At 38.2% G+C, this 22,760-nt stretch overlaps 1 protein-coding gene across 2 annotated transcripts in view; it reads right to left on the bottom strand.

Moving 5' to 3' along the window:
• Positions 1-22,760, bottom strand: part of Bach2 (BTB domain and CNC homolog 2) — a 270,490-nt gene that overhangs the window by 153,074 nt on the left and 94,656 nt on the right. Inside the window, exon 2 of one of the 2 annotated variants that reach the window (XM_010633230.2) lies at positions 9,269-9,417. The exons of the other annotated variant lie outside the window; for it this stretch is intronic. The gene's annotated coding sequence lies outside the window, so the exon portion shown is untranslated. The remainder of the gene's footprint in view (positions 1-9,268; positions 9,418-22,760) is intronic. 2 annotated transcript variants of the gene reach the window in all.

Raw genomic sequence — 22,760 nt, forward strand, 5'->3', positions numbered from 1 at the left:
CCAGAAAAATGGCTAGATTTTTTTTTTTTTTTTTGGTACCGGGAATTGAACTCAGGTCCTTGCGGCGCTTGCAAGGTAGGCCACCAAACTGCTAAGCTAAATCCCTGGCCCAAGAATGGCTAGATATAAGAAATCAAATAATAACAAATTCTAGAGAGGCTGCAGGGGTTGGGGGAATAAACCTTTCTTCATTATTGGTGGGAGCATAAACTGGTACAACTTCTATGGAAATTACTACAGAGATTTCTATAAATCTCTATAAATTCCATTTGACCCAGCTACTATATTTCCTTTGAGGTATTTTTTTCCCAAAAGAGTTGAAGACATCATGTTAAAGTAATACACATGTACCCCTATTTATAGCAGCATGATAGTTAAATTTTGGAAACAGTCTAAATGTCTATTAACAGATGAATGGGTTAAAAAAGTATATAAAATGGAATACTATTCTGCCACAAAGAGGGAAAAACCTGAGTCATTTGCAGGAAAATGAATGTACCTTGAGACCATAATGTTAAGTGAAGTAAATCAGACGCAAAAGATTAAATATCACATGGTTTCTCTTATATGAGAACACCAATATATAAATTAAGTGCAAAATAAAGAACAGACAGTAGGGAATACTGATATGGATCTTTGGCATATTGGAAAGGAACCAAAACATGGAGGAAGAAAAGAGATTAATTTTAAAAAGGGGGGTTGTGAAGTGTTGTGTACATACACTGAGTCCCTATGGGGAATGTGATCACCATGAACCATCTGTGTTTCTGTCTATCCATTCATCCATTCCTCCATCCATCCATCCATACATACATGGATATGATACGGCCAAGATAGGTGGGGAGGGGGTAGAGATAGGTGGGAGAGTTAAGAGAAAAGAGAATGAATGTCATGCACACGTACAGTGTAATCATAATGTACTGCAGATATGTATCAATACAAAAGTCATGCAGAGCTACTCAATACATTTTTTATTGGCAGAATATAGAAATACCAATACTGGTTGGTAGAAAATTCTACCTGATGAAAATACATCTGAGTCCACAGTATCTCTTTTTTAAAAAATTCACTGTTTATCGGTTTATTTATTTATTTTTGGTCCTGGGGGTCAAACTCGGGTCCTTGCTCTTGTGAGGCAGGCAGTGGAACCACTGAGCTAAATCCCCGGCCCAGTACATTATAGATATACAATATGGTGGCATTCAAAATTGGGAATTTGTAACTGTACATGATATATCTTGGTTAATTTTTCTCCATTCCCCTTCCCTCCCTTCACCTCTCAGCCCCTCTCTTTTTTTTCAGAGACTTTGTTTGTTCTTTCCTTTTCTCATATTTATTCCTTTACCTTCTTTCCTTTACCCTCCTCCCTCCTATTCTCTTCCCTGTGAATTTTTTCTTCCTATTTCACATTATCTATTTTACAGTCTGGTCCTCATTTACATTTTCAATTTTTCACACCAGAGAAACTAATTTACACTTGTGTCATATTATTTCACTTAATAGTATGGCCTCAATGTGCATCCATTTAGCTATAAATGTCTCTAGTTTATATTTTTAATGGCTGAGCAGTACTCCATTTTATAAACAAAACAAAGCACACCTTCTTTATCCAGTCACCAGTTGATGGACATTTGGGCTGTTTCCAAGATTTAACTATCACAGACATTTGTGCTGTCATAAACATGGGTGTGCATATATCAATATGATATGATGTTTCTAATTCTTTTGGGAAGATATCTACCAGGGAAATAGCTGGGTCAAATGGGAGCTCTAATCCTAGTCCTTTGGACTATCTCCATACTGATTTCCACAGTGGCTGCACCAGTCTATACTCCCACCAACAATGGAGAAGGGTCTCTTTTCTGAATAGCCCACCAGCATTTGGTCTTGGTTGATTTCTTGATAGTAGCCATTCTTTCTGGAGTGAGGTGAAATTTCAGCATTGTTTTCATTTGTATCTTTCAAATGACCAGTGATGTTGAACATTTTTCATATGTTTATTTGCTGCTGTTTCTACTTCTTTATCTGAGAAATGTCTGTTTTTCTCAGATGTCCATTTTTGGATTGGGCCTTTAAATTTGGGAAGTTTGATTGTTTTTTAATGTTCTTTATATATTCTAGATGGTAAACCTTTGTCTGAGGAACAGCTGGTAAAAATTTTTTCCCACATTGTGGGTTGTCTCTTCATGTTGTTGGTGGTTTCACTTGCTGTGTAGAAGCTTTTTAACAAGATGAGGACTCAGTTGTTGATTCTTTGTGTTAGTTCCTGTGAGAATGAGGTTTTGTTCATAAAATCTTTACCTACGTCAGTGTCTACAAGAGTTCTACCTAACTTCTCTTCCAGCCAGTTTAGTGTTTCTATTTTAATATTTAGATCTTTGAACCATTTCAATTTTTATTTTATGCACGGTGAGAAATAGAACTAGTTTTACTCTTCGGTGAGCAGAAAGCCAATTTTTCCAGCCCCATTTATTAAAGAGGTTATCTTTCCTCCAGTGTGGGTGTTTGGCTCCTTTGTCAAAGATGAGGTGGTTAATTGTGTCTGGAGTTGTTTCTGCATCTTCTAATCTGTTCCACTGATCCTGGGATTTGTTTCTTTGCCAGTACCATGCTGCTTTTATCACAATAGCTTTGTAGTATAGTTTCAAGTTGGGGATTGTGATACCCACTGCCTTGTCTTTGTTGCCTAGAATTGGTTTTGCTATTCTAGGTCTCTTCTGGTTCCAAATTAATTTTTGGGATTTTTCTCTAATATTTCTTTGAAATACACTGTTGGAATTTAATTGAATCTAACAGCAGTTTTGGAATTATGGCCATTTTCACTTTATTGGTTCTTCCTACTCAAGAACAGGGGATGTCTTTCCATATTCTTATATCCTCTTCAATCTCTTTTTTCAGTGTTGTAATTCTCAATGTAGAGGTCTTTTGCTTCTTTCATTATGTTATTCTATAAAATGACATTAAACATTGTTCCTGAGTGCCACCACCTTGTGGCATATAATTAATGGAGTACCTCTTATAAATCTGTAAATATATAGTTAGCTGAAAAGTGCCTGGAAAAATATACAGAGTATGAGTGACAAGGTGAGCTGTATCTGGATAACCAGATTAAAAGTAACTTTATTTTTTATTCTTTTCTGTTGTACCAATTATGTAGTACAAATATATGTAGTCATGTACTACCTACTGACATTTCAGTCAACAATGGACAGCAAATATAGGGCAGTCCTATATGATATTACTTCGTATGCCATAACTGTTTGTATAAGTGCTTTCTATGATGTTCACACAATGACAAAATTGGCTAACAACACATTTCTCCGAACATATCTGTGTCATTAAGAAATCCATGACTGTGTCTTTTTTTTTTTTTTAACTTGTGTTTTGATAAAAGGGAACAATTATTAGCTGACTCTGGCTTTTTCTAGAAATTAAGAACTTTTAACACATAGGACCCACTATAATAATCTGGCCTTGTGGCAAGGCATGGAATATAGAAAAATCTATATAAACAGTAAACTAATTTCTATGTAAGCAGTACAAGAATTCTAAAAATCTTGTTATCCTGCAAAGCTTTGCAAATATCATTCTGGAGGAGAACAGCTAAGTGCTTTTCTTCATCACAATTCCTGGTCTCTGTACTTTCTGACTACCTCAAAGCTGTAGGTACCAGGCCATCTCACTGACCAGTTTAATGAAGTGTCCTTGAAGGACATGCTATATGCCCTCTATTCAATCAGGGCTCAGAGAGATGGGGGGAGGGAGGGGGAAAGAGAGGGAGAGAGAGGGAGGGAGGGGGGAGAGAGAGAGAGAGAGCAACAGGCATCATTTCACTAGTGCAGGTAGATCCAAATAAGAGCATACAAATGATATCTTACAAAACCCAACAAAGTGGAAATGATCAGAAACAACTTACATCACTTGGTAGACTGTGTCACAATACATCATCGCTTTATATTGTTTAGAGACTCACAGGGAAGGAATATCTGAAATTTCTGATTTGCATATCTACATGTATCATTATGCCAGTAACATCACCCTTTCCTGTACTATTAGAATGAATGCAAAAAATGAAAATAAATTTTGACGATGTCATGAGCAGAGCATTAACTGCAAAACTGAATTTGTTATGAATAGTCATATCAAACATTCTTTAAAAACTCCCAACAGAATTAGCCTTAAAATCATGTTAGTGGTTCCCCAATGATGAGAGAAATGATGAGGCTAATGAAATTATTTTATTATGCTGCTCTTAAAACCATATATATCATAACTTGTAGGTTACTTTGAAAACATATACAAAAGATCTAAGTTTTAAACTCTAGCATGGAAAGGTGGTAAAGGCAAAACTTGCATAGTTTCTCAAAAAGAATACAAATGAATGTTTTATTTTTCTATCTTCATTCAACATTTTTAAGTTATTATGAAGGCATGAAAATAGGTACAATAAAATCTTAGTTAACTAGACTATTTGAGGATAAAGACAGTTGTTTTTGTTTCAAATTTCTGGCTGACAGCTAGAAAATGCTTTTTGTTGAAGATCTTTCCCAAGCTGTTTCTTTTCCTAATTAAAAAGCATTTAACCATTCTCAGTGATTCAGCAGGTCAGTGTCATCATCTACAAATATCCTCCAGGGTACATTTCCCCCCTCTTCACTAGAAACCAAAGCTATCTTGTTTTCTAAGCCTTTATCTCTGAAAAAGGGAAGTGGGGTATATGCAGTAGGGTGGGGTGTATGGGAAAGGTAGGGGAAGTATGAAGGTTAATTAATTCAGGCTCTGGTTAGTTGGGTTCCAGGTAGCTAAACCATCAGTAAACATGAATTCAAAGTCTGGAACCATGCATATCTGAGTCATAAGAAAAGGAGGGCCAACAAGGCAGGCATGGTGACGCAGGAACTCTGGGAGGCTGAGATCTGAGGGCTGCAAATCAGAGCCCAGCCTGAGCAGCTCAGTGATTCACTGAGACCCTAAAAAAAAAAAAAAAAAAAATCCAAGGAGGGTCACCAAAGGTCTGTTGCTACAGTTTTTCTCCACCTCATGTCATTTTGTCTGGTTGTCAGTTGGTTCACAGGTTTTTGCTGGGGAGAGTTTGTATTGTCAGTGTGTTCTCTGAACTCACAGGGCTGCATTCACTTTGATTAGACACCATATCTGTGTCATTTCAGAGCAAGCTCAGGGTGTAGTAGGGCTACGTGGACGCAAGAGATGAGTACATCCTTGATTTTTTTCTTCCTTACACTTATTGACCTGGCTTTTCTTTTCTAAAAACCTTTTAAACCTGGATGTGGTGATGCCTGTAATTCCAGTACTTTGTCTTAAAAACAACAAAACCAAAAATAAACAAAAACCCATTTACATCTAGTTTTTTTTTTTATATTATAGTAACTTGACTCATAAATCTTTGCTGCTCTATCCTAGTGTACACATCTAATTGAAAAGCATAGTTTGCTTATAAGTCGGACTGTAAAGTCTGGAATAAGAACGAGGAGACTGATTTATATATATTGTTGTTTAATTTTTTTTTCCTTTTTCTGGTACTAGGGATCAAACTTAGGACCTTGCGCCTGCAAGGCAGGTGTTGTGCAACTGAGCTAAATTCCCTGTCTTACTGTTGTTTAATTTGGATGACTCCATTTTTACCACTCCCCCTTTTGCTTTGTACTATTTCCTAAAGCCATATTTACGTATGCATGAGTAGGTGTATATGAGTACACATACAAAATCTTAGTATCTTAAAACAAAGGGGGCAGGCCGGGGATTTAGCTCAGTGGTTCCACCGCCTGCCTCATAAGCACAAGGTCCCGAGTTTGATCCCCTGTACCAAAACAAAACAAACAAACAAACAAAGGGGGACAATTGAACAGAGTGCTTTTGGAATTTTTAAAACAGATTCCTATTTACTGCTCTTCAGGAACTACATCCTTGGTCAGCCACGGGAAGAAGGCCTGAAGGCAGTGAAGGAGATCTGAAAGAGACATGTCCTCTAGGCCTGATGAGAATCAGCTGTTTGCTCTTCAACACAGAATAAAAAGCAAAACCAAGAAAAGTAGGGCCCAATGGATTAACTCAGGATTCCATCCTGCATGGTACCCACAGGACTTCAGGTTGCTCACTGACTGATTCTGAGACTTACGGGTAAAATAACACCTGTTTCACTCAGTAGTACAGATGAAGGATACTTCAGGTAGCACTTGGAGAATGTAAAGAGGAACTATAATAATGAGAGGCCCCATAGCAGAAGAACCAACTGCTATGAGTTTCCTCTCAAATCTTTCTGTTTCCACTGCTCTGGATTCTGACAAACCCATATTCCTTAGTTCCTCCCTACATGTCCACCTCCACTGAGCAAGATCTGTCACAGCCACAGTAAGGCACACAGCTCCATGACACCATCCATGTAACTCTCTGGGCATGGGCTTGCTATGAGCATGCAACTGGAAGCACCAGAGCAGCCTCATGACAGGTGCACAGGGCCTACATGCTTCCCTTCGTCCCAGTGAAGCAGGCTTCCTTTATGCATAAATAGCATTTTGGTAGAGACTGAAAATGTTAAACACTGCTGTAGAGCACTTGTTATTATTCTGCACAGCATTCCGGAAGGAGGGTAAGCCCTGGTATCCAGGATTTAAAAAACTGTGGTAAAATATGAACACCGTAACATTTACCATTGTAGTAATTTTTCAATACAGAGGTTGGTGGCATTAAGAACATTCACACTGTTGTGCAGTCCACTACTGCTATCCATCTGCCAACCTTTTTCATCTCTCCAAATTCAAACTCTATCCATTAAACAACTTCCCAATCCACTCTCCCTCTATCAACTACCATTCTATAGTCTAACTCTATCCATTTGACAACTATTAGTACAGTGCCTCATGTAAATGGAATCACTTAATGTTCATCCATTTGCATCTGGTTTATTTCATTTAGCATTTTTAAGATCCACCCCCTTTTATGGTAATGTGTCTGAATTTTGTATCTTTTAAAGTTTTAATGATATTCTACTGCATGTATATGTCACATTTTTGTTGATCTGTTGATCTGATGCCATATAATTGGGCTGCTCCCACTTCTGGCTACAAGGATGTTGCTATGAACATGAATACAAAAACACAAATCCATACTTTCACTTGAGTATAAGCTAGAAGTGGAACTGTTGGATCACATGGTAATTCTGGTCATTTATTTGAAGGATCACCATACTTCTCGGTATTCAGTATTTTTAACTTAATAAACTATTTTTTTAAGAGAAGTTTAAGGTTCACAATAAAACCAGGCAGAAAGTGAAGACACTTCACACATGCTCCCTGTCAGTTTAACAGAGACACCCTAGACAATTTTTGCTGCTGGTGGTAAACCTATGGCATGCATACTGCAGCAGGCTGTTTGTTATCATTGAAAGCTCTAAAAGGTTTGCCATCACTCTTCTAGGCCTTCGGTGACTGAGTCCTCTCTCCAAGAGCTCAGAGGTGATATAGCCAGGCCCTGTTATGTCCAGTCAGAAACCGAAGCCCCGATTCACTAGTCACAGAAACCTTTCAACCCTGATCTGTAGGCATGATACTGACTGCGAGCAAGGCCATGTCATCCTACAGGAAAGCCTGATGTACAAACGTGGAGATCGCTGACTTCAAAGCATGAGCGAGCGAGCATAAGGACAGCTCCATCCAACCCTCTTTTTTCACTTCATGAAGACGCTTCATAAGCCAATACTTTCCCTAGAATGTTGTGCAGAATAGTGCTTGACAGACATGTTCAAGTTTGTGAGGGTGGAGAAATAAGAGATAATTATATCACTCACAATTCTGTCAGCCCTAATACCAGCCCAGTTGTTCTTTGGGCAGCTCCAGAAGACAGCTCAGGATTAATTTCATTGTAGAACTCTTCTATCACCTATTATGTTTTGTCTTATTTTTCTGATCTTGTGAATTTTATTTTAAACACACGCATTTAAAAATCTATCGCCAGATTTTTGGTTCTATTAATGTTCAGGCATGGCTGTTCTCCTTCATTACATAGTTTCTTGGCAGGTGCTTTATTAGCAATGATTATTACTGTATTTAAGTAAAATATTCTAAATCACAGGGCAGTTTCCACAGATTTCTCAAATGTTTCCTGGACAGTAACAGACCATTTTAACACTCATCCTGATTCAATAAAACAGAAGAAAAAGCATTCCAAATTCCTACAGTGAAAACTTAGAAAATACAAAATGTATATCTATTCCCAGGCACATATGTATATGTATTTTCTGCTCACATGTACCCAGGCATGCATTTGTTTACCTAAACTCTTCTACTTTTTTCTATTAACATGGAATAAATTGCTTTGGACCTTGGCAGAGAGGCGACTGGCTACTTGAAAATTAACACAATATAACCTGATCTTCAAAATATATCCACAAAACTCTGGATTTGATGATTTGGGATACTTATTAGAAGTGTGCCTCCTGTCACATGCATTTTATAAATTAAGCCACATTTAAGTGTATGCAGGAGGGATAATACTATGATGACCAACTTTGAAGGGGAACAGTATATTTCCCAACCCAGGGGAAAAAAGAGGATTTTCCTTTCTGAGTGTAGCTGAAAGCATGATGAGCACATATGTAGAAGAACTATAGTTGTTGTTTTTTGGGTTAATAACAGTACTATTAGTCACACCTTCTGAAAACCAGTAGCAAAGAACGACTTTCAGGAAAGCAGTAGGAAAGCTGACATGGAATAATGGTTTCTATTTGTACTTTCAAATCTGAAGGTGCTGGGGAGACTTTAAACTTCCTTTTCCTGAGATGTGTGTCAGTGTATTAAGTAAAGCACGTCAGATCTTAATTTAATGGTATTTAATACTACAGTACACAGCGTTCTACCTTTATTGTTCATCCTTCCAATCACTTCAGGCAGTTATTCCCAAAGTGGAGAGTCCTGGAAGCTACACAGGCATCATTTGGCAACTTGGGAGCAAAGCAAATTCCTGGCCCACACAACCCACATCTACCGACTCACAGATTCTGAGCGTAAGGCCCAGCAATCTGTACTTTAACAAGCTTACCAGGTGATTCTATTGCAAGCTAAAATTAAGAATCACTGAGTTAGGGAACCGCCAATATGCAGATTCTAATCCTTGCTCCTTCGCTCAATTCTAATTCGCAAAATACTCTATTAGAAGAAAAGTAATTAGCGTGTGCTTGGGCTATTTGTTACTATCACCTAAGAAAGTATTGCCATTGTTTTGTTAAGAAAAAGAAATCTTAGTCAAAACTTACATATAATTCTTCCAGGTCCTGTCCTGACTTCGAGTCTTAGGATGCAGGGAACTGGGCAAAGGGAGAGATGAGATGGCTACAGCAATCCATTCAGACATGGACCCCAAAGTTTTGCAGGGCAATTTTGTGGTAGGTCAGTAACTGTCCACCTGATTGGAGAGGAAAAGTTGTCTATTAATAGAGTAAACTCTGCACGTGAATACTTCCCACCCCAGTCTCACAACATCCTTTTTTACTCTTTATGATCTTTTCATTCTTGATAAGACACATAAGCAGAATACGACAAAAGAGCCCAGGGTAGTAACGCCTGGCCCTACCCAGGTGGAAGCCCTATTCTTTGAGGTATTTCTTGTAGGTAAGCTCCCAGAAACAGTTTGGAGACAGGCCAATATTCCACTAGTTATCTACTTCTCAATTATATCTCAATAATGTTTTCTTTCACATTTAAGAGACACATATGGCTGTTGTAACTAGGAGAGACTTGGGAAACAAACAGTTTGTGAATTTTGACTGAAATGAGGCGATTATGTGATGCCTCCGATCTAACTTTAAAGTTAGTAACGTTTATTTTTTCTGATGACACATGAATGCATACTTATTGTAAAACATGTAGAAAATACAAAAAGGAACAAAGAAAGAACAATGATACATCTCTAACGAAAGGGCTCATAATCCCTTCACTGGAACTCCTGGGGTTAGTAAGTCTCAGAATTCAGTTCTTTTTGGATTTTAGAGTGGTATGATAAAGTTACTACTTAATGCTTTAGGTCTGAAACAGCACATTAAATACTTCTGTGTTAAAACAGAGGTCTGCACTTATAGTGACAAAATTGAGTCCTTTGTAAGTTCAGGCCAGGTTTTTCTTTTAACCGCCCCCCTTAGTTTTTGCAGCACTCAGATTAGAATCTAGGGCTTCACCCAAACTCTACCAGGCCAGGTCTTTGCACCAAAGATGTTACAAAAATAGAACAAACCTTGGAGCAATTTCAATTTAGAATTGGGGTTAAGGAATTGTGGGCCAGTATTCTTTTCAGATATACAGACATACTCAGAGTTTAGTTTCTACTTTTATTATTTAATTATGAAGTAAAATGTGAGTTATCTGAATGTGAGCATTTCCCCAAGTTATTAAAATTATTAGAACTATTATAATGTCCACATACTACTATAGTCTACAGAACTGTATTTTATTTGATTGTTTTCATCATTTTTGGAATTACAGGAATTTTCTGATATTGCAATTAACATATTGAGAGATGTATTTGATTATCAGAGTCAGAATTTCTGAACATTTTCTTAGATAGGTTCCTAGAAAAAGAATAACTGAGTCAAACGGTGTGAACTTTAAGTGTCCTGATGATTTCCTAGAGAGCCTCACTAATTTATGGCCTTCTCATGAGGGCCATGAGTGATATGCTAATTAAGAACTCTGCTGTAGGGGTAGAAAAATACACTTGCACCTCACACATCTTATAAAGTTGTAATTTGTGATGACCAACAGGATATAAAATAGGTTATTTTATTTTACTTTTCCTTACAGAAGATAGTGAGTAGCTTGCTATACCTTTCATATAAGAGAGGCGGGATTAATGTAAGTTTACCATCAAAAAGTTCTTGTTAGGCCAGGCTGAGTCACAGGTAGATAATGGGACAGTCGCTACTTGTCAATGGGGTCTTAACACTGAAGTGGTTGGGGAGTTTGGAAATAATTCACATGTTATTTGTGGCCTAAACTTCAGCTTCTGGTATACTGAAGTCTTGTAGTTCCCCTCCTTCTGGTGTTTTCCTTTTTCCTAGACATTCTGCTGTTCCTCAGTGTGGTCTCAGAGAGCAGAAAGAGATTCAAGGACAAAATCAACTCAAACCTAAGAATAATAATGGCTAACTCTCCATATGCTGTTGCATACTGTTTCTGGTGACAGGTGTCTCCCATGCACTGTCTCATTTAGGGCTGCATGCACTGGTATAAAACTTGGTGGTTGGCAAATTTGAAAGTATGTATGTACTCAACTCATCAATCTTTAGTTTGGAGGAATTTGAGCTTCAGAATATCAAAGATTGATTTGTGCCCAGTATCCTATCACCAAGACAGCTCCAAGTCTGGGTATAAACCACAAACTACCTTTCCACCCATCTGTCAGCACCATCTATAGCATCTACAAGAAGCAGGGATAATGGTCTAAAGTCCAAAAAATTTGAGGTAACAGTAAACCCTCTGAAGGTCCTATACTAGCAGAAAGGAGGCTATATTTCTTACAGCACAGCAGAGTGATAACTCTGATATACAACACAAATCAGGTATACATGGAGGAAGATATTATGGCATATATATATATATATATATATAATATATATTTTAAAAAGAAAACATGCAATATATTTTTTTCCAAATGTGACTACAAATTAGGATTTCCAAAGCAGGGCTCCCAGATCTAATTTCCTTTCCATTTACGGCTTTTTCTAATAATTTTTCTTTGTTTTGCCTTTTATATGAATTTAATCTTGTAGGATAACCGGTATAGAGAATGTCATAATTTTCATATGCTAATAAAAGAATTGAAAAAGATATTTCTGTGTTATTGGAATAATATAACCCTACTCTAGCCCTTATCTATAAATTCAATTTCTGCCAACAGGAGGTATTACAAAATAGCTAAGATTTGGAGGGTGGGTATTCTAAACATTTTTTTTTTTAAATTTTGTTAGTGAAATTGATCTTTCCAAACAACTTCACCTAAAAGTAAGAGTTGTTTTTATTAAAATGATCAAAAGACCAAAGCTATACCAAGAAGTGTACCATTTCTTTTTACTGTGGCTTTTCTTCATAATTTAAATAGTTCACCCGATATATAGGTGTCAAAGTAGGTAGAATGGTCTACAGATAATTTTCTTTTGCCACTATCAGATATACGGTTAATTTTCTAAGCACACCAGGAATACAAGGTGTGAAAAATAAAGTGGTAATGTAGGAAATGACTCAAAGAGCATACTTCATTTGTTTCAAAGGGTCTAATTGCCTGGGGGAAAATACAAAAAGCAAATCATCACTAATAACAGAAATGCTTACCAGAAGCTCTTCAGATATTTCAACTGTACAACTAGCATTTGTAAAGCTAATTACAAATTTGGATTCTCTCATTTTAAAAATATACTTCAAAGCAGCCCACTTCTGTTTCAATGCTGAACCAAAGTCTGTGCAACTGGCACATAATCAAAGTAAAAAAAATAATAAAATGCATCACTTGAATAAAGTTATTATTTTTGATGTTGCTAAATCCTTTACTGCAAAATGCCACAGGCTAAAAACTAGTAATACCACATGGTTATGTTATCTTACATTTTTGAGAATTCATAGTTTTTTTGTTTTTTTTTTTTCAGCCATAAGAGTGTAGATCTTTCTAGTTAGCCTAGCTTTGTTATGTTTTACAGTCCACTGACTGCCTCCCAACCTGGCACCTCCTGTGGGTTCTTATGGAGATTCAGTGCAAATATGTATAAAAGTTTTTTATGGCCAGGGATTTAGTTCAGTGGTTCCACTGCCTGCCTCCCAAGCACAAGGTCCTGAGTTCGGACCCTGTCCAAAAAAAGTTTTTCATATTTTATGACATACATAAAATACTGGGCATCATTTTTTTTAATTAACAACTTTGTGAGACTTAAAAATATTAATCCTCCCTTTACAATTAAGGAAAGTGACAAAGATTTGCAAAAAAGAAGTATCAAGTTAGTTTTATTTCTGCATTGGCCAAAACTAGGTGAATGACTGACTTGGGACTTGATTCTTTGGTAAAATGAGGGCACTGAATGAGATGATTTTAAGGTCTTCTTGAGGCAATGGCTCTGTAATCTGGGACCTGGACATAGCAGTGATGGGGGAACACTTGAAAAGCCCCTTAGCAAGTGTCTCTCTTGAAGGGCAAGGCACCAAGATCTGCCACTCTGAGGCCTGCAATGTGGGGATAGCATTTTTGAGTAGCCTCTGCCCTGTGGGGAGGGGGCAGATATTAGCTCAGTCATCTTGCTGTGCTGAGGAGATACTGGGGGAATCCTAGGGAAGAAACAACATCTCTGGGGGCATAAGAACCTATTGGAGGAGCTTCAAACAGTAGGTCTTCATCAACTGGCACAGATATTTTATTACTTTTACAACTATTGTAGCCAAAGATATGTATACCAACTAGATGTCAGTCTTACTAACAGTATCAATGTTGTGTAGCTGTCACTCTCAAAGAGATAGCCACTACTGTGGGCCACCCACCTTTCTTGGCTGAGTTTCCAGTGTGGGCGAGTTGTATAAAAGGGCTTTTTGTGTAGAGGGCACATTATGGTCATATGGAACTTTCACTTTAAAAATATTGGGTCCACAAAGTTAGACCTCTACTGATACTGTATCAGAACTAATATAACTTTATTTGATGACAGAAAAGTTCAACATTTGCACTGTCCAATATGGTAGTTACCAATGCCTTGTGTAGGCACTGAGCACTTGAAATGTACCTTTTAACTTTAATCAATTTAAATTTAAATGCCCACATGTAGTAGTGGACAATACAGCTACCATACATGCTGTCCCTCTACCCCCAGCCTAATCTTGGAGTTATTTCAGACCTCACAATACAACAAATAATAACTCATTCAACCAGTATTTACTGTCCTCCTCCTAAGTTCTACATACTGTTCAGCTGTCCCCAAACAATGATGAATGAATGAGAGAACCATGGATACTTCCTACCCTAACGGCATTTTTTTCAGCTAGATTGGTTTCCAGAGACCTCACAAAATCTTCAAGTGGTTCACTAGACTGCTCTTGGGAAAAGGTGGGTGAGGAGATATGGTAATGTTACACTAAGCATGAAAGCACTGCCTTTTCATTTCTTCATATTTACTGTTAGAGAAGCTGGGGGAAAGTTTAAAAAGAGATATCTGAATGGTTACCATTCACTCACTTTCAAGTAAAATACCATATCCCAGATATGGGAAATTATCTGTATGTAATTCCCTCCTGCATAATCTTGAATTTGCTTAAGAGAAAAAGTCAGTGGGACCTGCGTTCTTATGCTAAGAAAAAGAAAATGGTATTTAATTACAACAGTCATAAAAAGTACAAGCGGGTCTCCAGCTGAAAACAGTGGCTAAGGGAACATTTACATCAATTTAGTGCTAAAAATGATCAGGTTTTCAGAAGGTACTTCTTGTACAAGTAAGGTTGATTGTGTTCTTTATTCCTGTAATTCAATTCTTTGCTAAGATTTTCTTACTGGTCTTAATAGGATTTGATGAGCAAAGCCCTATTTGCTTTTCCCCAGGAAACAATAGGTAGGATTATTTTTTCTAAATCACAAATCTAATACCAACAAAATAATTTCTAAGAAACACAGAAGTGGTTTAAGGCTCTCCTGATTTCTGACATTGCTCCCTGTGTCCTCTTGTTGTTAATGCTTTCCTACCCTAACTGCCTATTTGTATTTTACTGGGCTTTAGTATAATACAACCTCCCACCCCAAATTCAGAATATTAGCTTATCCTCTTGTTTGAACCTGAATTTGCATTTGTCTAAACTTTAAGAACAGTGACATCAAGTTTTCAGAGACAATATTTTTAAGTGAATTCTCTTCACTGTATTCATTTTATCACTTTTGAGGTGAAAGATTCACCAAGCAAAACATGATTTTGCTTAGCATCCCAATGAAATGGGACATGAGTGGTGCCTGAAAGCAAATCTGACTTTAAAGTGTCACCTCTGGCCATAGTCAGTGTATTGATTTTCAGGGCCAGTAAAACAATTCTTCCACACTTACACATATGGACACTCCTTCACTTTCCCCTTGGGTCGAGTAGAAAGATGAGTTCTAAAGGTCTGAAAATGAAACAAGAGCTTAAACCTCAGTTCCAAAAACACAAATTGCATTTAGACTATTATTTGTTTAAAAAGGTGAAATCTCAAATGTTTTGCTGGTTATAGGTTGTATACAAATATTACTAAAAATTTGGTGGACAGGTTTACTGACAAATACGCTAACTTTGAACAGCCCTGGAATTCTTATTCATAGTCAGAAAGACTAAATACAGTAGTCACGCACCACTTCATGGCCAGAGAGGTGTTTTTTTTTTTTGTTTTTTTTTTTAAAGAAAGGAGTCAAACTGATGTTAATTTTTGGGAAACTACAGAGATGAATTTTTAAAAATCTACCTTTCAAACAGAATTTAAACAGTCACTTGCATAAGGCAGAAGACCTCTGAATCATAGATCTTGTGGCTTTTGTGTTTTGTTCTACAGGCATGGGAAGGTGACACAAGGAAATGTAAGTTTTCTACTGCAACAGAGAAAGAAGTGGGGAGGAGACATCACTATGCAGGATGGAGAAAATTAATTAAGACAAAAACAAAAACTCTAAAAGTTTCCACTTACACGTTCAGGTCCTGGGACTTAGTTATTCTGGTTGGGGAACCACAGCTAGAAAATTCACTTCTTTGATGTTCAAGGTATGTATGTGTCCAAATTTAGCAAAATTTAAAAAGAATTTTCATCTCTATCATGAAAGGAGCATACAGTTGGAACCACTGGCTGTTCATGATTCAGAACAGAGAAACAGATAAAAGGAGACAAGTATTGAAAACATCTTCCCTGAAATAATTTTGGAGTTTCTGTAGACTATATATAATAGACAAAATACTAGCTAAGAGTGGTGAAGTATGATCATATCATCATAATTTCCTTGCTAAAAATTTCTATTTGTTAGGAATTATGCTAGAAGACTTTCAGACATAATTAGTCCATTTGGTAGATAAGAAAACCCTTCTAAGAGAGGCAAAGTGCCTTCTGAAAGTCACACTGCTAGAGATGGGATACCACATGACCTGAGCCCTAGTTATCCTGACTCTAAAGGGTCCCTGCTGACATCCATTAAAGTTTGGGACACTATTTTTTTTGCCCAAAGGAAATAACCTTTCACATGTGCTACTAGTAAAAGGATCGAGTAAGGTGACAAAGCTTTAGGTCCTACTGCAATGTATTTGAATAAAAATAACTGGTTACCTTGTTAGTATAGAATGGATATATTTCATGAACTATACTAGAATTCTAAAAGTTTTATTTTGCTGCAGTTCTTCAAAAACACTGTCCGGCATCTTATTAAAAACATCCCAGATCATTCCCTAAAGATGCACTGTATGACAGTTGTCCTCGGTCACTGAGAATGGCAAGGGAAGCACACCATATCAGATATCTCACTCTGGGTCCCTCCGCTGAAGATCATCACCATCCTTTTCAATGCCTATGTGGAAAATACCTGAAGTAGTTTCTGATGTGCATTTAGGGGTGTTTCTAGGATTCAAGTAACATCTTTTCCATTCTTCCTTTAAGGATTGTTTGTAATCGCAGGCAGGTAGTGACTAAACTCACAGCAGGATGGAGGTGGGCATGGTGGTGGGGATGTTTGGCAGCTTAGTGAAGGGCAGTTTCTTGAGAACCTAGATGGCTTCAAGAGTGCCTTGACTCCTCCTAGGTGAAGCAGTTGCTTGGGGCTGCTGAGGGCTATCTCTCTCCTGTCCTTCTCTTTATCTGAGAATGTCACCACTGCCAGTGCTTCATCTACCAGCCAGAAAAACCTGCAAAGTTCTCCCCCTTTTGGGGAAGCTGCACTTAGCTGCCAGCCTCACCTGGCAGGTGCACACTGACTTTGAGATTGCACAGATGTGGATACCAAGCAGGGCCTACAGTATCTCACACAAGGCAAGGTGCTGCAGGGCTGACCATGCACGAGGCTGCTGAGGTCCACACAGCTGATCACTATAGAAGGGATGAAGGCTGAAAGAAGTCTAGCCAAGAACTTTAAAGATAAGTAAGGCACATGGCATCTGATCTACCACTTCAAAAAAAAAAAAAAGACTTTATCATTGACCCAGTTGTTCTAGCCAACAACCTGTTATCTTTGATCCTCCATCCCCCATATCTAGTCCCTCAGCAAGTATTGCCAATTCTACCTTCAAATGTTATCCCAGATCTATCTATTCTTCTTTGTTTCTACTCATCAGCATCATTTCTCATCTGGTCCACTGCTACTGTCATTGCAACTGAACTATTTTCATTCCCCTCTGGCATGTAGGGTCCTCAAGACCTTGCTTGATTAGGTGAGTCACTGGAAAAACTCAAAGGAACAGGCATATGTTGTACTCTGGGTATGGTTTAGTACAGCAAAAGGATACAAAGCAAAATCAGCTGAGGGAAAAGGTGAGTGGTGAGCATGGAGGAAACCAGAGACTCACTCCCAAGAGTCCTCTTTCAGTAGAATCATGCAGGATGTGCTTAATTCCCTCAGAATAAAACTGTAGCAAGTGTGAAGTGTTGTCTATAGGGAAACTAGAGTTTTGGTGTGAGGATTTTACTGAGGGATGATCAGGGAAGGTGCCCTCTGTCTGCATGTAGCAGAATTCCAGAATCCCAGCAGGAGAGCAGGTGTCCAGCATAAACAGCATTGTTTATATAAATGCTTTAGAACAGCACCCTTATCAGTAGGGAATGGCAAGGACACTCTTTAAGTCCAAATTCCTAGATGCCAGCCAAGGGCACCCAGGCAAGCAGGCTTTCAAAGGTCAGCAGTTTCAGGCCTGCTATACTGACTATGCGTATGCTCCTACAATCCATGTTTCACACAGGAGCTAATGATCTTAAAATTTCAAGAATTATTTCACTTTACTACTTAAAATCTTAAAATGTTTTTCATTGCTCTTAGAAAAAAACCTGCCCCATCTCCCCACCTGCTCTTACCACACTCACTTGTTACACTTCAGTGCCCTTTCTGTTCTTTGATTATGCAAAGCCTTCCTAGTCTTGCCAGTTGCTAATCTTTCTGCCTCGAATTCCCTTCTTTCCTCTCTTAGTTTGGCTGGTTACTTCTACTCTACTGGGTCCCCTCAGAGATACTGTCCCTGTGAACATCCTCTGTACTCTTCCCAACAGCTATGTAGCACCCTGTTTGGTTTCACTAGAGGATAATTAAAATCCACATGTTTATTTAATGTATAATTACTTTTCCCCCTCCAGACCTGGGTAAGACCCATGAGAGCAGGGACCTAGCCTCTCTTGTTCATCACAGATACCTGGCACCTGGAAGAGTGCCTGGAACAAATTTATATGAACAAATACATGAATGAAGGCCATGTATATCTGTGGAGTGCAGTGACAGATGCACACAGAAAGAAGGCTAGTGGCATACTGCCCTAAGGATCTGCCTACCTTCACTGGGCCTGAAGTTCTTGGTCAGATTTATCTGTATCCAGCTCATCTGCTGCTTAGAAACTGACCTCACATCTGTCCTCAGTGTTCCTCAGATGCCACCTCCTAAATGGTCTCTTCTTCCTCTACTTCTTGCTGCTCTTTCCTTACGTGATGAACTCAGATTCATGCTCTGGATTTGGTCTCTATGTTCACACCACTATCTGCTTTGTAAAAACAAAATCAATGGTGCTTAATCCTATGGTGTTCATATACCCTTCGGACAATCTGGCATATAGCAGTCATATGCTGAAATACCCAAACCACTCTGAGATCCCCATCAGGCTCTTCCTGTGCCCTCTTTCCCAAGGCACCTCAACCCTTCGACCTTTCTATCTTTGATTCCACCTCCAAGCTGCTGGCAGGCTGAAGAGAAGAAAGAAAAGGGGGCAGAGGGGATTGTGGGTAGAAGAGCAACAGAATCTGCTGTGTCTACTTAAAGAGTTTATCCATGTGGGCTTTTCTTGTTTTGCAGATTTTTTTTTTCTGTACCAGGGATCAAATTCAGGACCTTGCATTTGCCAGGCAGGCATGGTACTACTGAGCTACATGCCCAGCCCTGAAGATTTTTTTCATAGTGATTTTAAACAGTGGATCAGCAGAGATGAAAGGGCCTTTGGAAATCACCAAGTACAACATCTTTATTTTACTGATGATGAAACCAAGGTGTGAAGAGGTTAGAAGGAAGAAGAAAGAATATTTAATGAGGATTCAGTATCTACTTCCAGGTACACAGGTCCAGGCCCCACAGCCAGTGGGTGGCATAGCTGGGACTACGCAGTGCATGAACAAGCACTCGTATACCATAAAAGCTTTGCCTACACTTACACATTCTTATCATCATAACCTAAGAAAGGGCCTGGCACTTAACATATACTGTAAATATATTTTAAATTCCTGTCCTAAAAGGTAAGTAGATTTTCCTTCTATATTATTCAATACGTTTGCGGGGGCATAGAACTTGGGTCCTTGCACTTGCAAGGCAGGCAGCAGAACCACTGAGTTAAATCCCCAGCCCTACCCAATAAACTTTTATTGTAATAAAATGTCCAAAACATAAAATTTGTTACTTTAAGTGGCATGAAGTACCATTCATTTTGTCATGCAACCACCACTATTTAAATAATAAAAATACAAAGAAGTAAACGCAGCAAGCATATATGAAAAAATGTTCCACATCACTGGTCATTCGAGAGATGCAGATGAAAACAACACTGAGATTTCACCTCACTCCACAAAGAATGGCTGCTATCAAGAAATCACACAATAACAAATGTTGGCGGGGTTGTGGGGAGAAAGGAACCCTTCTCCATTGTTGGTGGGAGTGCAGACTGGTGCAACCACTATGGAAATCAATATGGAGATACCTCAAAGAGCTGGGACTAGAGGTTCCATTTGACCTAGCCATAGCTCTGTTGGGTATCTTTCCAAAAGAATTAAAATAATCATATCACAGTGACATGTTTATAGCTATGTTTATAGCAGCACAGTTTGTAATAGCTAAAACTTGGAAACGGTCCATTTGCCCATCAGTTGGAAATTGGATAAAGATGTGGTTTTTCTATAAAATGGAGTACTACTCAGCCATAAAGAATGAAAAATTAGAGCCATTCATGGGAAAATGGATACATTTTGAGGATATACTCCTAAGTGAAATAAATAAGTCACACATGTGTAAATACCAAATAGTTTCTCTGGTGTGAAAAACTATAATAGTACATGAGATCCTAATGGGATAATTAACAATGTGAACTAGGAAGAAAGGGCTAAAGGTGTAGGAAAAGTGGGAAGGGTAGGGGAAAGGGAATAAGGGAAAAGAAAAAAATATGAGAAAATGAAAAAATGGAAATAAAGTGTTTGTAAATGGGGAGGGGGGCGGGGAGGAGGGGGTGAAGGGAGGGCAGGGACAAGGGGACGAAATGAGAACCAAGACCTGTCATGTAAAGGTACAGGATTCCAATAATGAATGTGACTGTACTGTATACCTAGAATGTACCAATAAACTTAATAAAAAGAAAAAAAATAACTAAAATAAAATAAGGTTGAAAGTAGCTAAAACAAAACAAAAAAGTATTTGAAGGAAAAGACAAGCAGAAAATAAATGTTAGGAGGCTGCATTTCATTAATAAAATACTTTATACAAATCAGATTCCCTGTGATATATTCTTCAGTATGCTCCTGTCCTTAAAACAGGAATGAATGCTGTTCACCAGGTGCAATGGTAAAAGCTTTTGTACTTTTCGTTGTTTCTCTAGGTTCTATGCTGGTTGTAACCACTTATAAAAAATGTTATGCCACCCAGGACATTATAACCTTCCATACTTTCCTCCTAAAAGGACAAGAAAGACGGTATTTCTTGGAGGCATTTTTTAAACCACTCCTTTGCGTCTAGATGGAGCTGTCTCTACCATTTGTTTCTTCACAAAATTTAAATCTATTGGCACAGAACACAAGGAATGTCCCTTAGGTACTCAGAATTTAGTTTAACCCCACAATATATTTAGCAAGACAACTACGTTTTCCTTCCTTTCTTGGTTTAATGACCTCAGATGTCCTAACATCCTGCCTTACCTAAAATCGTCTAATAAGTCCTATCAAATGCCAGGACAGAATCAAGATAGTACTGCAGGCAGTGAGATCATTCACTAAGAATTTATTTTTTTCAGCTTTAATTGAGTTTATTGGTACATTTTAGGGATACAGTACAGTTATATTCATTGTTGGGATCTTGTACCTCTACATGACAAGTCTTGGTTCTCATTTTTTCCCCTTACCTCTGCCCTCCCTTCACCCCCTCCTCCCCTCCCCATCTACAAACACTTTATTTTCATCTTTTCATTCTCTCACATTTTTTTCTTTTTCCTTTTTACTCTTCCTCTACCCATCCCACCTTCCCTACACCTTTAGCTCCTTTCTTCGCATTTCTAAATGTCAGTAACCTTATTAGAATCTTATGCATTGTTGCAGATTATTCACACCAGGGAAACTATTCGGTATTTACACATGTGTGACTTATTTATTTCACTTAGGAGTATATCTTCAATATGTATCCATTTTCCTATGAATGAATCTATTTTCTCGTTCTTTATGGCTGAGTAATATTCCATTTTATAGAAATTTATTTTTATTCCAAAAATTAGGAGTAACAGGTCATTTAACACAATCTAGCACACAGCTACAAAATTAGCCTAGTACTCTAAACATTTTAACATTTCTTGTACCATAGGTCCTTTAAAAACCCGATGAGCTTTTTCCCAGAATATGCGTGCGCGCTCACACACACACACACACACACACACACACACACACACACGATTTCCATATGATATCGGAGAGTTCAAGGACCATTTAAAGCTTAGCTGAGGATCTCCTAAGAATCCATGAATCTCAGGTTAAAATCTCTTGGAAAAGAACTTCAACGGGCATACATTTTTGCCCAGGCCCCTGCAACAGACTTTGGCTACAGAAACATCTAAGGGTGACTCCCTTTGATGGCCCTTATATCTGCCTAACAAATGGCTTCTCTGGTTTAGGCTTCAGGAATAGTACTAAGGGGCTTCTGGCCAAAATTACAGTCAGCATGGCTGTGCCAAGTCAACTGGCTGTTCTGGGAACATCCATTGCTCTTGTCAGTCTATGATGTGCTTGACCTATTTTGACATTCTTAAATTCTGTGATTCCATTTGTCACCTTGGATTTTGAGGTCTGCCCTCCTACCTCCACTGTTTTCCTGCTGCTTTTCTTTTTGATCCTTTCTGGCATTTTTATTGTTTAAAATTCTTTTGTTTTTTCTCCAGAAGCATCCTTTAACCTTTCATATTTTGTTCCTTGAGTATAATCTGCCTGCCCAATTGTAAGCAGCAGGTCTGGGCATTCTCTGTTGGGCCAGGTTTTCCCTTCTGGAAACAACATGATAAGTGCATAAGAATAAGCCTGATGTCAGACAGACTGGGGTCCAGCCCCTGCATACAAGTGCAATAACTGCCCAGGTAATGTAAATAAAGGCTCAATTTCCTGATATGAAAAAACAATGATAGTTATACCAATTTAAGTTCCTGAGCTCCAGACGGTGCCATCAATAGCAGTGCCCATTACTTTCCCATCTTCACATGTAGGATTCAGCATATTCTGCCTTTTAAAGGCAGTCCCTACTTCTAAGGTAGCCACTACTATTTATATTTGGAGTCTCAGATACCTTTAAATAGGTTTATTGAGATA

Source organism: Fukomys damarensis, unplaced genomic scaffold, assembly GCF_012274545.1.
Source record: "Fukomys damarensis isolate Sample0158 unplaced genomic scaffold, DMR_v1.0_HiC HiC_scaffold_14, whole genome shotgun sequence".
Classification (NCBI taxonomy): Eukaryota; Metazoa; Chordata; class Mammalia; order Rodentia; family Bathyergidae; genus Fukomys; species Fukomys damarensis.